The 17,772-nt window shown below is 42.6% G+C and overlaps 1 long non-coding RNA gene across 1 annotated transcript in view; it reads right to left on the bottom strand.

The window, feature by feature from the left end:
• Window positions 1-15,145, bottom strand: part of LOC134336505 (uncharacterized) — a 58,203-nt gene extending 43,058 nt beyond the window's left edge. The window contains exons 1-2 of the long non-coding RNA XR_010015808.1: window positions 15,015-15,145; window positions 14,711-14,895 (exon numbers count right to left, since the gene is read on the bottom strand). This is a non-coding gene — a long non-coding RNA (uncharacterized LOC134336505). The remainder of the gene's footprint in view (window positions 1-14,710; window positions 14,896-15,014) is intronic.
• Between the last annotated feature and the right edge of the window lie 2,627 nt (window positions 15,146-17,772).

Here is a 17,772-nt window from a genome sequence, read left to right as displayed (position 1 = left end):
AGGGTTGCAGCCCAAGCAACTTTCATTTTTGACAAAGAAGAATCCTGCACTGGCTGGGGACTGGGATGGTTTACTGAAGCTTTAGCAGTTCATGGCTTGGGTCTCAGGAGAGGAGAAGGAGAACAGACAACCTCAGGGAGGGGTGATGCCTAAAAGGAGGTCGAATGCACAATCGTGTAGTCTCTGAGATTGCAGGGTGCTGATTTCCCTGTCACTGAAGGCGATGGCTAAGTTGTCACATTCCTGTGGATGTTTTGTGAGGTTGAGGATCTTCATCAACTCCATGAATTTACGGGGTTAATTTACCTGAGGTTGCAGGTGGGGGTTGGGGGGGGGGGGTCCCCAACACAGCAGTGAACCGGATGACCAGACAAAGTGAGGGTCATGTGTGGAGAGCCAGAGGTAACCCAAAATGAGAGGAGTTTTGGGTGAGTCAATATGGTGGAGTTGAATGGACTCGAGTGCGCTCAGATAATCACGTGCACAAGCCATGTGCATGCTCTAAACATCCTGGAGCCCAATGGATGTCTGTCAATGGCCATGATGCAGAAGGAGTGAAAGATCTTCTCAGTAAGGAGCCCAAGCTCCACATACAGATTCCAGTCCAGAAAGCTGCCCGTTGCACTGGAATCCACCAGAGCCTCCCGTGCTCTTAGAGCCGTTGGATATGGAGGAGGACAGAGAGAGTGAGTCAGGCTATGGTGCTGGAATGAGGGACTGGAAGGAGCTCACCAGATACAAGGCCCTTGCCTTTAACCGGTGGTACCACTTCCCGGATGCCGTCGACATTTGATGCATAGCTGATTGGCTGCTCCGCAGAAAGCACACAGGATATTCTTCCACCAACGCTCATGTTCTTGCGGGTACAAGGAAGCTCTCCCTAACTGCGTGGATACTGGAGTCATCGCTGATGAGGGTCCTGCGGCCTTAAGTGGCTCTGAGAATGGAACTGCGGTTTTGTGCCATAAGACGCTTGTCAATACAGAGGGCTAGAGTGATGAGACTGTCGAGGTGGATGGACATCTCCTGAGTTGACAGCTTTTCTTTCAAGCTCTTCAACATGCCATGATGGTAATGGATCAGCAGTGCTTCCACATTCCAGACACATTCTGCACAAGGGCCCATGATTCCATGGTGCAACCCTGCACTGAGCATGAGTCTTGATGAAGGCAATGTATCCAATCCACAGCACCCCCTTCCACTTCCACTTCCAGGTATTTGAAAACCCGGCGCATCTCAGTGGTGAAATCCTCATAATTATTGTAAAAGGTCCTTTTATTGTCCGTTAGCATCAGCTAAGGTCAGAGATCACCCAGTCAAGAGTGAGATTGCCTTTGTCTGTAGAATTCAGAGATGGCTGGAGCTCAAAGTGGAAGACGCACTGGGACAGGAAGTTGCGGCTTCAGGTTGGGGTTCCTTCGAAACCTTGCTCTGGTGCTCTAAGGGAGGAGGTTGACGAGTGTGGGGGTTGCTGTAATGAGGTGGAGAGTTGGTTGAGACTGCCGACTCAGTGGTCAATGTTTTCCTGCTGCTTCTGAAACAGATACTCGTGTCAGCAGACAGCTTCCTTTAGGCGAGCGAACTTTGCTGCGTCATGACTTTCTGTACTGGATTCCCACATTTCTGCTTCTGGAGCACAGACTGGTGGTCTGATTTACCACTGTGTGAACAATGGGTGGCTCGGGAGGCATCTTAGATTGATGAATAGCACTAGTCAAGGGTATGTAGGCCCCTAGTGGAACAGGAGACATACTGGTAGTATTTTGGTAATATACTAATGTGCTGAAAAATCTCCATAGGGATATAGATCATAGAACAGTACAGCACAGGAACAGAATCATTAAAATTAGTAATCAAGTGGCCAACTAAACTAATCTCTTCTTCCTACGCAATGTCCATACCCTTCCATTTTTCTCACATTCCTTTGCCTATCCAAATATCTCTTAAAAGTCCCTAAAGTACCTGCCTCTACCACTGCCCCAGACAGTGCATTCTAGGCACCATCATTCTTTATGTAAAAATATTGCCCCTCACATCTCCTTTGAAAAGATCCTCTTAAATGCGTGCCCTCTGATATTTGACATTTCAACCTTGGGAGAAAGATAGTCTGTCTACTCTGCCTATTACTCTCAAAATCTTATAAACCTCTATTAGATTGCTCCTCCAGTGATCTAGAGGAAATAACACAAGTTTGGTTAACTTCTTATTATAGCACATGCGCTCAAATCCAGGCAGCATCTTGGTAAAAACGTCTGCATCCACTCCAAAGCCTCAATGGTCTTAATATAGAACATAGAACATAGAATAGTACAGCATAGTACAGGCCCTTCGGCCCACAATGTTGTTCCGACTCTCAAACCCTGCCTCCCATAAAAAACCCCCACCTTAAATTCCTCCATATACCTGTCTAGTAGTCTCTTAAACTTCACTAGTGTATCTGCCTCCACCACTGACCCAGGCAGTGCATTCCATGCACCAACCACTCTGAGTAAAAAACCTTCCTCTAATATCCCCCTTGAACTTCCCACCCCTTACCTTAAAGCCATGTCCTCTTGTACTGAGCAGTGGTGCCCTGGGGAAGAGGCGCTGGCTATCCGCTCTATCTATTCCTCTTATTATCTTGTACACCTCTATCATGTCTCCTCTCATCCTCCTTCTCTCCAAAGAGTAAAGCCCTAGCTCCCTTAATTTCTGATCATAATGCATACTCTCTAAACCAGGCAGCATCCTGGTGAATCTCCTCTGTACCCTTTCCAATGCTTCCACATCCTTCCGAAAGTGAGGCGATCTTCCGATAATAGAGCGACCAGAACTGTATGCAATACTCCACATAACCTCCTGACTTTTGAACTCAGTACATCAACTAAAAAAGCCAAGCATGACATCTGCTTTCTTAACCACCCTATCAATCTGTGTAGCCACTTTCATGGAGCTATGAACTTGGACCCTAAGATCTCTATGCTCATTCAACACTGCTGAGGTTATCCCTTTACATTTGACTTACCAAGGCACAACACTTCACCTTTGTCCAGATTAAACTCCTAAGTTCAAAGCACATATATGTCACCATAAACAACCCAGAGATTCAGTTTCTTGTGGGCATTCTAAATAGGCCCAAAGTAGAATAATAACCATAATAGAATCAATGAAAGATCACACCAAATTGGGCATTCAACCAATGAGCAAAAGACAACAAACTGTGCAAGTACAAAAAGAAATAAATAACAAGAAGAAATAAAAAATAAGTATTGAGAACATGAGATAAATGAGTCCATAAGTTGTGGGAACATTTCATTGATGGGATAAGTGAATTTGAGTGATGTAATTCTATTTGGTTAAGTCAAGAGCCTGATGGTTAAGGGGTAATAACTATTACTGAAGCTGGTGGTGTGAGTCTTGAGGCTCCTGTACTTTCTTTCTGACGGCAGCAGCAAGAACAGAGCATGACCTGGGTGGTGCAGTTCCCCTAATGATAGATGCTGCTTTCTTGCAACTATATTTCATGTAGATGTGCTCAGGGGTGGGGAGGGCTTTACCTGTGATAGACAGGTATGTTATGTTGGATTTTCCATTCAAGGGCATTGGTGTTTCCATATCAGGCTGTGATACAGCCAGTCAATATACTCTTCACCACACATCTAGAGAAGTTTGTCAAAGCTTTAGATGTCATGCTATGTCTTCGTAAACACCAAATGAAGTAGAAGCACTGCTATGCTTTTTTCATGATCGTACTGGGCCCTGGACAGATCTCCAAAATAATAACACCAAGCAGTTTAAAGTTGATATTCTTCTCCATCTTTGACCCTCCAGAGAGGACTGGCTGATGGACCCCTGGTTTTCTCCCCTTGAAGGCAATAATCAGGTCCTTGGTTTTGCTGACTTTGAGTAAGGGGTTGTTATCTCACCACGCAGTCAGATTTTTAATTTCCTTCCTAAATGCTGATTCATCACCTGTTTGTTTCGGCCTATGGGAGTGGTGTCAACAAGCAGAGTTGATTACGGCATTGGAGCTCCCAGCTTCCTGTGTGCCTGTTGAAATGTTTCACAAAGGGAAATCTCCATTTGCAATTATTTTAAACTCCCTCACTCTTCCCGTTAGGCTCAGATAGATGAATTTTATGAAAGCAGAGGAACATTGATTTTAGATGAAGTACTTACATTAAGGTTGTTATAGCCAGGGGTGGTAATGGGGACAAGCTCCCACTACCTCACTACCTAGTAAATGCTCCCAATGGTCATGTGCCTCAAATAGGCTCTGACAATCAAGTCCGGCAGAACCATTTCTACCGACAGTTAAGGGGAAAAGGTGGGTTACTGGCACCCTAAAACCAGTTGCTTTGGGCAGATGGGGCTTATCAGTCGTGGTTGGCAGCTCCTTTAGGAAAAGAAAAACTTTGATCTCAAACCTCCACTGCCTTGCGGCTAGACCCTCTCACGGTGAAGTCTTCAGGAGCAAACCCCAAGGGAGGAATCCAGAGCTGGAATCCCTAAGGCAGTCTTACACTGAGTTCAATGCTGATTGGCAACTCCTGTGATGCTGCTGGTACCAAACTGTATCAGTTTCTGCTGTTCCTTTGGGTTCATCAGATGTGTCAAGAGGGGGAGCTTGCTACGTGGGCTACAACCAGATCGTCCTGCCCAGGCTTGCGTACCTAGACAGCTAGGACGCAATATTCACAGTCAACTCTGACCGACGGAGGCCCCCCCTCCCTCATTTAAACTTAGACAATGGACTGTGCAGGTCCGGAGAGATACTTTGAATTAGCTTAGCCAGGGACAATGTAGGGATTGTGTATTAGTTTCATAAATATTGTTGTGGGTTAGATGTCAAAAGGATTTATTTCTCCTCCGGAATAGATTGTGAAATAAATCAGATTATAAATACATGGAATCATCTATTTGTGGTCTAGAGTTTTGTGTATTCTTATTACTTACAGCCTACACAAGTGTCAAAGGTTGGCTATAAAAATGCCTTAGTATCTGTACTGTATGTGTAAAATATTTAAGTGAATATTAATGATCCAACTTGTGTTGCTTGTGGCATTGAGTTCTTTCCCAGGTCTGATGGGTAAAAAATGTTTCCCAGAATCTTGTTTGAATTTCCCACTGCAAATTTCTTCTCTCTAATCCCCTTCTCATCAGAAAAGGCATCACATCAAAGCTCTGTCTCAGCCAATTACTTGTCATATACAAAATCTATGTTTTTAATTCAGTTAGGAAAAATGAAACATTGCATCGAAAATGTCTATTACAGGACTTCACCAGCAATGTAAGAACTTACTGCAATTCCTTAGCAGTTACACTGGAGAATCTGTGTTGAGTCTAACTACCGTGGAAAAGCAGGAAAAGCAATTACATACATTTTGTTTTAATTCAGTTTCCTAATTAAATGATTTTAAGTGAATTTAAATGTTTAAACTGTTAAAAATTATTATTATTAAACTTTTGGTTTATTTAAAGTCGTTGCGGAGAAGTGATGGGTTTGACAATCTGTCTAGCTCAGAGAAATGGAATTGGCCAGCGATTAAGTTGATCTTGTGAGAAGGGCTTGTTCTAGTCACACACACTGCTCCATTGCATTGTGCAATTTCCCACCACGATATAAACAGGACATTATGCAATCCAAACTTCACCAAATATGCAAATATTGACCTGATGGCAGCTGTACCTAGCAGGTCAGTATTTGCATATTAGATGGTGTTTATCCTTAGCCAAGAGACCAGGAGTGAGCTGGCAGCATGTTCTGGCTGTATGACTGTCAAGTTTCAGACCTTGATGTAATTTGTAATTTCAATGATCACCTTGTGTTTTGTGCCAAAAAGAATTCCATTCGCAGAAATTTGCTATCTAATCCCCTCATAATTTTGCATACCTCAATCAAGTCTCCCCTCATTCACCTGTGCTCTAGGGAATAGGGACCTACCTTGTTCAAACTTTCCCTGTAATTCAAGTCCTCAAGGGTAACACCAGTTTCAAGGAATTATGAATCTGTATTTCCAAATCCCTTTGCTGTACAGCACTCTTCAGTGCCCTGCCCCTCACTGCATAAGTCCCGCCCTGGTTTGTCCTCCTAAAGTGCAAGAGCTCATACTTGTCTTCATTAAATATTATCTGCCACCTTGCAGCCCACTGGTGGACTGGTGGAGGAGGCGGAGTTAAGATGGTGCTAAACAGCGACTCCTTTACTTTTATCTTCAGAAGCAGCTCTGTTTCCATTGCTAATATCTTTATTTTTCCCTCTCAGGGTTCTTTTGTAGACCCTGACCTGGAGTTACACGCAGACTTCGGTTCTATGTGGGAATGGGACCCGTTCTCGAGGTTTCAGAACCTGCGGCTGTTCAGCACTCCAAGGGTTCGGCCTGAGAGGCAGCCTAGTGTTTGGAAGCCTAAGATCTTGGGGCTCTGGAGACAGGCGGATTGAGGGTCAGTGTCATGTCAGGAGACTTGTGTGTCGGGGAGACTGGAAAATCTTTCACTGTGGGCCCGAAGACCCGAGATCTTTGTGATTTTCAGACAAAGAGCTCGTAAAAAGCGACAAAATGGACTTTTTAACATCATAAACCAGCGGGTTGTTGTTATGTCTCCCGCTCGCTATGAAAATGGGGGACACCTCCCTCTCCCTTATTAGGGAGAGAGAGAACCTCTGGGTTGCCGAATGCTGAGTGAAATGTGATAGTCTTTGGGGTAACTGCAAGGTCTGTGTCTTTGCTATCACTTAGCTCACACTCCTGCTCAGTAGCAGGTGCGTCTTTTTGTTGGGGGAGGGGGTTATTGTTGCCTTGCTACCACTTACGCGCGGGAGGGGGTCTTTGAGGTTCTCACGTTTAACTGTCGTTCATTCTTTGGGGCACTTCTCTGTTTTCGCGTATGTTTTGCGAAGAAAAAGCATTCAGGATGTTTATTGTATACATTTCTCTGACATGAAATTGAACCTTTTATCCAACTGGTCCAGATTCCACAGCAAGCTTTGATCTCCATCCTTGCTCTCCGTTATGCCCCCAGTCTTGATGCCAGCCACAAATTTGCTTATTCATTTTATTACCCTATCACCCATGGCACTGATATAGATGACAAACAACAGCAGATCCAGCACTGATCCGTGCAGCACACCACTAGTTCTTGGTCTCCATTCAAAAAGGCAACAATTTGCTCCCACATTCCTGCTTTTCCAGCTAAGCCAATGTTTAATCCAATTCATTACTTCATCCTGAATCCCTAGCAACTGAACTTTCTTGACCAAACTCCCATGTGGGACCTTGTCAATGGCCTTGCTAAAGCAGTTACGTTAAAAGAGCACACACAGAGTGAACAACTACTCCATAATAGGAAATTTAGAAACAAGAATGTCAAGATCCTCATGAACAATCCCAGGAGTATCAGATCAGAACACTTCTCTGCAATCGTAGTGCAGGAGCTCAGACAGCTTGACCTTGGGTAAAGCACAAGCAGGAGGTGGTCATGTTTAAAGTAGAGGATACTGAATGCACCCTCTTCTGAAAAATAAAACTTCAAAGAGGGAAATTTGCTATCAAGAACTGATAGCAAATTGATGTTAAGTGAATGTCTTAACATCCTTTGGCTCACTCTGGTGCAGAGCCAACAAGCTACAGTCATCTGTGAATTCACCCCAATCCTGAGTTGGCTATATACTTTATACTTTATACTTTATTGTCGCCAAATAATTGATACTAGAACCTGTAACCATCACAGGGATATTTGATTCTGCGCTTCGCTCTCCCTGGAGTACAAATTGATAGTAAATATTAAAAATTTAAGTTATAAATCATAAATAGAAAATAGAAAATGGAAAGTAAGGTAGTGCAAAAAAACCGAGAGGCAGGTCCGGATATTTTGAGGGTACGGCCCAGATCTGGGTCAGGATCCGTTCAGCAGTCTTATCACAGTTGGAAAGAAGCTGTTCCCAAATCTGGCCGTACGAGTCTTCAAGCTCCTGAGCCTTCTCCTGGAGGGAAGAGGGACTAGAAGTGTGTTGGCTGGGTGGGTCGTGTCCTTGATTATCCTGGCCACGCTGCTCCGACAGCATGCAGTGTAAAGTGAGTCCAAGGACGGAAGATTGGCTCATGTGATGTGCTGGGCTGTGTTCACGATCTTCTGCAGCTTCTTCTGGTCTTGGACAGGACAACTTCCATGCCAGATTGTGATGCACCCTAGAAGAATGCTTTCTATGGTGCATCTATAAAAATTAGTGAGGGTTTTAGGAGACAGGCCCTATATATTCCAAACTTGAAAAAATTCTATCCTGTAGCTAAAGCGGGACAAAATAATCCTCCTAAGTTACAGCAATTTAAGAGTGGGAAGGGACTCAACCCTCCAACAGGGCATGATTAGCAAATAGGAAGGAACAACTCTTACTGGTCCTTCTCTTAGTGAAATATTTAGAGCGTGGTTTTGTCCCCGATCGACATCAATGGGACTGCATTTGAGAAGGTGAGTAGTTTCAAGTTCCTTGATATGCACATCACACAAGATCTCACCTGGACTGTACACACTGGCTGTGAGGCAAAAAAAAAGTACACCAGCATCTCTTCCACCCCAGGCGACTGAAGACTTTCTGCACGAGCTCCCAAATCCTCAAGACCTTCTACAGGGACACCACTAAGAGCACCTTGACTGGCTGTATCGCAGGGTGGTATGGAAACTGCCCCAACCTTGATCGCTGGGCACTGCAGAAAACGGTTCCAACAGCCCAACACATCTGTGGATGTGAACTTCCCTCCATTGAGGACATTTACGGCAGAAGGTGAGTAAAGAAGGCCTGGAAGATTATCGGGAACATCAGTCACCCCAACCATAGACAGTTTCAGCTGTTTCCATCTGGTAAATGGTACCACGGCATTAAAACCAGGACCAAAAGGCTATGGGACAGCTTCTTTCTACAAGCCATTAGACCTAGAAACTCACATGTCTGTACAATGTAACAGAGTCACAACACAAAGATTTTTAATCCCTTATGTTGTGGGATGGATGTAAGATTTAAATAAATTCAAATTTAAATTAAAATTCATAATAAACACCTTGTTTTGACAGAGAGATAAATACAGATTAGCATTAATTGTCACATATACATTGAAACATCCAAAAATACTGTGGAATGCATCTGAGGATGTGCTGGGGCAGCCCACATGCTTCCGCCTCCAACACAGCATATTCATAAGTTACTAACTTTTACTAATTTACACATCTTTGGAATGTAAAATAAAACCAGAGCACCTGGAGGAAACCCACACAGTCACAGGGAGCACAAACTCTTTCTAGACAGTGGCAAGAATTGAACCCCTATCATTGATGCTATGAAGTGTTATGCTAGCCAGCAAGCTGTGGCAACCCCCAGTTTCATGCACTGTTACCTACTGGATTATATCATTGTCTCATTAAGAGTCCACAAAGATATCCAGGGTACCAATGTTACTGCAGGCGAAGCTAACAGATAAACTGACCACTACTTCATCTGATCCATTATCACCATCGATGTGGGCCCAAAGCACTCAGTGTCAACAGAAATATGTCGCATGACCAACTTTAAGACCCTCAAGTCCCCCAAAAGCTGATTCCTTTCAATCACCCCCTCATAAACAACCTGTCAAATCCCAGGCTGCAAGAATGAGATGAAATTGGTCTCTCGAACTAGAACAATAAGTACTGCCTTCATAAGAACGACCAGAGATTGAGGGAGCAATTAACCGCAAGTGTCAGGTGCTCCTGAACTGGCAGGGTCTGGCATCTCATGACAGAAGCCCAGCAGAAAATGTGGAGGTAGAGTGAGCAGGAGGCCTGGAAACTCATCCGCAGCCATGATATGCAGAGTGCAGATGTCACATTTAACAATAACAGGGACTTGGGAGTAGATGCTATTATCATTTCAATGCAATGGGTTTTCATCCAGCCACAGCTGAGGTTTTTGTGTGCTCTGCTGAGCACATTGTTCTATGCTTTATACCATCACCTTTGGTTAGTTTGGCAAGTTCCACTTTTACCTTCCTTCACCACATGTCGAAAGCATTCCCATCCTCAAAGCACCAACCAGGACTCTCTGTAGCTTTTACTCAAACCATTCAAACTCTTCCTCACCAGTTGAATGATTAACATTTCCTTGAGCTGCTCTCGCATTCCTGCACTTATTTCGCCTATCCCTGCTAACATGTTAGAATTGAGCAGTGAAGAGCTTCAGTCCCAAATCCACAGCCTCGTCACCCTGATCTTTGAAGAGAAGGATACTGCAGGAGAGGATGGCAGTCGCAGAGAGACTGTTCCAATAAAAAAGCAGAGAACAATGGAGGAACTCAGCTGCTCCTGCAGCAGTAATGAAGAAATGCTGGTGGACATTTGGGGTCAAGACCCTTCTCTTGGGTTCCTAAAGCATTTTGTTCCAGATTCTCCTTTCTGTAGAATTTCTATTTTCAGCATAACTGTAACACCCATTGTACTCTCCTTGGATGTTTTTCTTCCATCTGTCCCCTCCTAGCTTTGTGCTTCTTGCTTTATCCCCCCCTCCCCCAACCATCCACCTTCCCCCACACCTGGTCTCATCTATCGCCTGCCAGCTTATACGCCTTCCCCTACCCCTGCCTTCTTATCCAGGCTTCTGTCCCCTTCCTTTCCAGTCCCAATGAAGGATTGCAGCCCAAAATGTTGACTGTTTATCTCCCTCTATTGACGTTACCTGACTTGTTGAGTTCCTCATGCATTTTGTGTATGAGTAAACCAAATGCTTCTTTTCCCCCATTGATCATTATCAATCATTATTCTCCATTTATCAGTTAACATTACTAAATGAAGGTAATGCTTTTCTTAAGTGAGGGGCTGCTCAGCAGACAAAGGAGGCAGACTTCTGGAGAGTGAAAGGATTCAAAAATTAACGACAGTGTGTTGGAAATTTTCTTCGCAATAAATTCAAAATAGTCAGCAATACTTCAAAGTAAATCATAAGACCATAACATATAGGAGCAGAATTAGTCTATTTGGTCCATCAAGCCTGCTCCACCATTTCATCATGGCTGATCCAATTTTCGTCTCAGTCCCAAACTCCTGTCTTCTCCCCGTATCCCTTCATGCCCTGACCAATCAAGGATCTTTCAACCTCTGCCTTAAGTATACATAAAGACTTGGCCTTCACAGCTGCTAATTCTAGATAAAAGTTTACTCTAAAAAGTAAAACATTGCAATAGTTTAACTGCTATTTTGTGACATTTCTTCTCATATTTGTCTATGCTAGTGATACATCAATATTGGGAAAAGGCCCTTGAGAACGTAGATAATTATAAAGGATTGAAGTCATTTCCTTCATCCATTTCAGACGTGAATATGGCAACCAAATGCTTGCCAGACTTATGAGGCTCTGCATTTGTTTGAAACAATATTTAGGTTATGAGAACACTCAGTCCTAGTTTATTGTCATTTAGAAATGCATGCATTAGGAAATGATACAACGTTCCTCCAGAGTGATATCACAGAAAAACAGGACAAACCAAAGACTAACGCTGACAGAACCACATCATTATAACATATAGTTACAGCAGTGCAAAGCAATACCATGATTTGATAAAGAACAGACCATGGGCACAGTTAAAAAAAAGCTTATTTTATAGTTTATTGTTATACGCCAGGATGAAAATCAGCCGATATGACATTAAATGAAAGAAAAAGTGCACGGGCCAGGGGGCTCTCTCCTGTTTCAATTTCTGTCAGCTCAGCTGATTTCCAGTGATTTCCCATGAGAATGAGTGTATCTCAGTTAGGAGGCCACATTCCTCTGAATCAAGAGCATATCACCCTGCAAGCCATTTGCTTGCTCTAGCTGAAGACAGTTTTAGTGACAAGTAACATTCTTGTGGCTACAGAAGAATCTCTAAACTCCAGGGAATATTACGGGAGAAAACTCTAAACCCTTAGAGAATCAGAGTGGACAGCTATGTGTGGAACCAAAAGAGACGGGGGAGATTTTGAACAATTTCTTTTCTTCGGTATTCACTAAGGAGAAAGATATTGAATTGTATAAGGTAAGGGAAACAGGTAGAGAAGTTATGGAAACTATGATGATTAAAGAAGAGGAAGTATTGGTGCTTTCAAGGAATATAAAAGTGGTTAAGTCCCCGGGTTCTGACAGGATACTCCCTAGGATCTTGAGGGAAGTTAGTGTAGAAATTGCAGGAGCTCTGACAGAAATATTTCAAAAATCATTAGAAACGGGGATGGTGCCAGAGGACTGGCGTATTGCTCATGTTGTTCCATTGCCTAAAAAGTGTTCTAAGAGTAAACCTATCAATTATCGACCTGTAAGTTTGACGTCAGTGGTGGGTTAATTAATGGAAAGTGTTCTTAGAGATGGTGTATATAATTATCTGGATAGACAGGGTCTGATTAGGAACAGTAAACATGGATTTGTGCGTAGAAGGTCATGTTTGACAAATCTTATTGAATTTTTTGAAGAGGTTAATAAGAAAGTTGACAAGGGTAAAGCGGTGGATGTTGTCTATATGGACTTCAGTAAGGCCTTTGACAAGGTTCCACATGGAAGGCTAGTTAGGAAGGTTCAATCGTTAGGTATTAATATTGAAGTAGTCCAGGAGCAGATCCATGATCTCGCAAGACTAACGGATGCCACCAAAATGGATTCAGCAGTGGCTGGATGGGAGACGCCAGAGAGTAGTGGTGGATAGCTGTTTGTCAGGTTGGAGGCCGGTGACTAGTGGTGTGCCTCAGGGATCTGTACTGGGTCCACTGTTGTTTGTCATATACATTACTGTTCTGGATGATGGGGAGGTAAATTGGATTAGAAAGTATGCAGATGATACTAAGATAGGTGGCATTGTAGATAATGAAGTAAGCTTTCAAAGCTTGCAGAGAGATTTAGGCCAGTTAAGAGAGTGGGCTGAAAGATGGCAAATGGAATTTAATGCTGATAAGGGTGTGGTGCTACATTTTGGTAGGACTAGTCAAAACAGGACATACATGGTAGATGGTAGGACATTGAAGAATGCAGTAGAACAGAGGGATCTAGGAATAATGGTGCATAGTTCCCTGAAGGTAGAATCACATGTGGATAGGCTGGTGAAGAAAGCTTTTGGTATGCTGGCCTTTATAAATCAGAGCATTGAGTATAGGAGTTGGGATGTAATGTTAAAATTGTACAAGGCATTGGTAAGGCCAAATTTGGTGTACTGTGTACAGTTGTGGTCACCGAATTATAGGAAAGATGTCAATAAAATAGAGAGAGTACAGAGAAGATTTACCAGAATGTTACCTGGGTTGCAGCACCTAAGTTACAGAGAAAGGTTGAGCAAGATAGGTCTTTATTCTTTGGAGCGTAGAAGATTGAGGGGGGATCTGATAGAGGTATTCAAAATTATGAGGGGGTTAGATAGAGTTGATGTGGATAGGCTTTTTCCATTGAGAGTGGGGGAAATTCAAAGAAGAGGACATGAGTTGAGAGTTAGGGGGCAAAAGTTTAAGGGTAACACGAGGGGGAAGTTCTTTATTCAGAGAGTGGAACAAGCTTCCAGTAGAAATGGGAGAGGCAGGCTCGATATTGTCATTTAAAGTAAAATTGGATAGCTATATGGACGGGAAAGGAATGGAGAGTTATGGGCTGAGTGCAGGTAGGTGGGACTAGGTGAGAGTAAGCATTCGGCACGGACTAGAAGGGCCGAAATGGCCTGTTTCCATGTTGCAATTATTATATGGTTATATGGTTAATTCTGGCTTGCTACTTCAAAACTCTTAGAATATTTAGCAGTGAAGATGAAATTCAGAGTATTAGTGAGTATGTATTATTTGGTTATAAAAGCTCAGGCTTTGTCATTGTGGAAATGTAAATGAAATAGGATGCATCAGGTTCATGTGATTAACGACATGCTGCCCAGTGTACAAGATAAAATGCATTGGAAACTTTTTAGCCTTTGTCCAGAACAGTGGTTCTCAAGCCTTTGCTGCTCGAGGCCCACTTCTGACTTTCATTTACCTCTATTGTCCCCACCCTCCATAGTCTCCAATAGTTGCTAAGGTGTATTTTTTGGTCAACTGTACTAATTATTCCAATGTAAATCAATCATCATCTTTTAACAGGTTATGATATTATGATATGTTAAATATATTATATGAAAAATTAAACAATTTCAAAGCCCTGAAAAGGATACTTTATTTATAATATATAAAACTCTTCCAACCAGCAACTTAATATTGTTACTTTGGGTATTTCGTGAGATCCTTGTAACCGACGCAAACTGACGGGTTTTTGAATATCTGGTAGCAACTCTCTGCAGTTTAGCTGTTTCTGGCAGATGACCCCGTAGCAGTAACTGCAACCTTCTTGTCATGTTTTGTAAGTAGCACAGGACAGTGAAAGGCAAACCGAACCAGCCTCCTGCTGCATACTTGCTGCAGACCGACCCGCCCAGTTTGCAGTTTGTGATTTGGGGGTGGATGTGGAGTGCAGCTCAGTGGGCGACCCTGCAGGGTGTGAACAGTGATTTTTACATGGTCGACCAGGAGCAGAGACAATTAATGATATGTTGCATGCCCCCCCATACCGCCCCCCCCCCCACATACAAACACATGCATAAGCTGTTGTGCTTCCTCATTTGCATCATCTAGCATATTTTCCCATTTATTTCAATCAAGGTTGCAATGACATATATTCATTTATTATTTATTGATGTATTTTAGTAATATTCCATTAAAACAGTAAACTTACCATGGCCCTTTCAGATGCTCCTGTGGCCCCCATTTCTTTTTTTTTCACTTGAGGTCCCCACAATATCCACCGTGACCCACTTGGGGACATATGGCCGACGCTGAGAACCACTGGTCCAGAAATCAAACAACCTGCTTGTGGAGGATTTGCAGTGGTCCAGTCTGACTTTCTGAGAATCCCAAACCCTGGGCAGAAACACCAAACTGTCAAATAAATCTCAGCAATCATGTAAAATGAACATAGATTCAAAGAATTCAAGGACTCAAAGTACATTTATTATCAAAGTATGTATAAATTATACAACCTTGAGATTGGTCTGCGTGAAGGCAGTCACAAAGCAAGGAACCCGAAAAAATAAACAATTTGAAAAAAAGACCAACACCCAAAGTGCAGAGAAAGAGGGGGAGAAAACACAAATCATGCAAACAAAAAAAGCATTCTGCACCAAACTGAGTCCGTAGACCTGGAGCCCAGAGCAACCCATAGCCTTGGTTTCAGTTCATTACACAGCGGGGCAAATCACTGCAAAGGTCACAGGCACAAAGCACGTAGCAGCCAGAGCAGTCTCACAGCTTCAGCACTGCAGAGGGAGGAGAAAATGCTGCAGAAGAGCAAGCAGAATTGGCCAGACCCTTGCCTCTGGTCCCAGCACCCTGTCTTTACAGCCTATCTGGGCGAGCATTTAATTATTCAAGCACAAGGTCATTCCCTGCGTTAGACCCCGGGCCCTACCACAGCAATACGTTCTGGGCCTGTACACTGTCGCCCAGCCCGAGGCCTTTCTCAACCTTTTCAAATCAGTTTGGAGCTTAGATTGGTCCAACCTCACTCCCAGATTAGGTGAATGGGCTCTGAAACTCCTCTTCTGAGATCCGCTCGCTCCAACTCGATCTCCGACTCCGACATCATCCCGACCATGCCTCAACCTCGCTCTGACTACTTCTCCACAAACATGCCATGCTTCAAATTTGCATCGCACCCGCATGGCTCAATCCTCGAGTCATGCTCGTCTTTGCTCACCTCTTCATTGTTTGTGGAGATAGTATACCACAATTTACGACGGAAAGAGTATAATTAATAAAGTAATTAGTCATATTACTTGCCTTGTTAACCACCAGTAAACTGTCGCTCAATTTCAGCTGTGCCATCCTAAACTAGAAGAAAGAATTATATGTAAAATTAGCAAGGCAGCAAATAAAATTAAATCTCAGGATGTTGAGTTGGAACATAATTGAAAGTCTGAAGAAAGTATTTGGCCCAAATTTAATCCTTTTAGCAGAATTGGAATCTTACCACGGCTATAGAAATCATGCCTTGTCTTCAGTTCACAGATACCATCAATATTTATTCACTTTCCGTACAAGGAAAATGGTAGGAAGTGACCAAAAATGAGTTACCAGTCTTTGGAAATTTCTCCTTCCTATGACAGATGAGTGGAAGGTCCCATATTTCTGCTTTTTTGGCCTGGATGTTTTTCAACTTCCTTCAGTTCATCATAGAAGCCATAGAAGCATGTTAAAACTGTGGTCTGAGCCTGATGTGTGTGCTCGGAGAAGATCCCCAAGGCTTTGACCAGACAGCTCTGGAGTCTATCAAAAACCTGTACACATATTGTAAATAAGAGCACCCTTGCTACTTGTTACGTGTCTGCAAACTGGGTGATTCTAATCAACCATCTAAATCGCAGAGAAGAGCAAAATCACACCTGGTGTTCTTTAAAGTATAATAAAATTAAATCGTGATTATACTGTTGGAATAGAAGACTCAAATAAAACCTGCCAAAAATTCTTTTGCCCCTTAGAACCATAGAACAGAAAAAAAACAATTGACAGCAGATCTATGAATCTGTCAAGCATTGTAATCTTATCTTGAATGTTCAGTTGCTTTACAGTGCAAGGGTTTGTAAATTGCTCTTAATTTGGGTTCCATAAATAAAATGACATTTTATTGCCACTTGGCTAAGTTCCCGTTGTAATAATTTGTTCTAGCTATTAAGAGATGATTAACTGGAAGCATTTTTCATGCATTTAATTTATCTGCCCTGTTACCCAGTTTAGACTTTGAGAACTCAGATATTGAATAAATTAGACGGTAAAACTATTACACTTTGTAGATCATTTATAGTAAAGCTCCTTTCTCCCATCAGACAGAAGATACAAAGTATGAAAGCACACACCACCAAGCTGAAGGACAGCTTCTATTCCACTTTATCAGACGCTGGGATGGACATCTTGTGTGATGGACCTTTGGCCTTGTTATGATCTTGCACTTAATTGTTTACCTGCAGAGCACTTTTTCTGTAGCTGCTGCACTTTATTCTGCATTGTTATTGTTTTACCTTGTCCTTCCCTGTGCACTGTGTGATGGCTTTGACCTGTATGAGCAGAGTGCAAGACAAGCTTTTTAATGTATTGTTCATGTGACAATAATAGGCCAATACCAATGCCACAACCAGAACAATAAAAAAGCAGAGCGAATTAAAAAAAAGTTCTCTCATGTTCCATAAGTGCAAATATAAAACATGTTTTATTTCAGTTTCTGTTCATCATTAAGAAATTAACAAGAAATGTAATAGCTTATGAAATTTGTGCAACAAGTTATCTGGTTGCAAAACTCACCCAATACGAGTGTGGTTCCCGGTGAGTATAAGGATCTCTGAGTCCTGACAACTTATATATATAATACTACATCCTTTACACAATTTCAATAGAATACATCTCCTAGTTAGGGCAGCAGCTTGGGTAGTAAATGCCTTTTGTGAAAATAACTGCATACATTAATGTTAACTAAATTATATTGTTGCTTGAGGATTTTCATGGGCTCACTCTGAACTACTAATGTTTATGCCTAGTATTCTACCACTAATCTTGCTTTCATGCAGTCTGATCCTAATATTTCTCTCCCTTTGCTGATCCCACTAATTGTTTCTTTCCATAGCTCTTTGGGTCTGTTCAGGGCCTTGATATGTGCTTTCATCTCCCGCACACTTCCTCCATCTCTCCTTTTGCTTGGTTCTAATCTGCCTGTGCTGTTCATCCTCCCAAAATGCTGAGAAATTCTGC

This window comes from Mobula hypostoma, chromosome 22 (assembly GCF_963921235.1).
Source record: "Mobula hypostoma chromosome 22, sMobHyp1.1, whole genome shotgun sequence".
Taxonomy (NCBI): Eukaryota; Metazoa; Chordata; class Chondrichthyes; order Myliobatiformes; family Myliobatidae; genus Mobula; species Mobula hypostoma.
The sequence above is the reverse complement of the archived record's forward strand: the minus strand, read 5'-3'. Positions and strand labels throughout refer to the sequence as shown.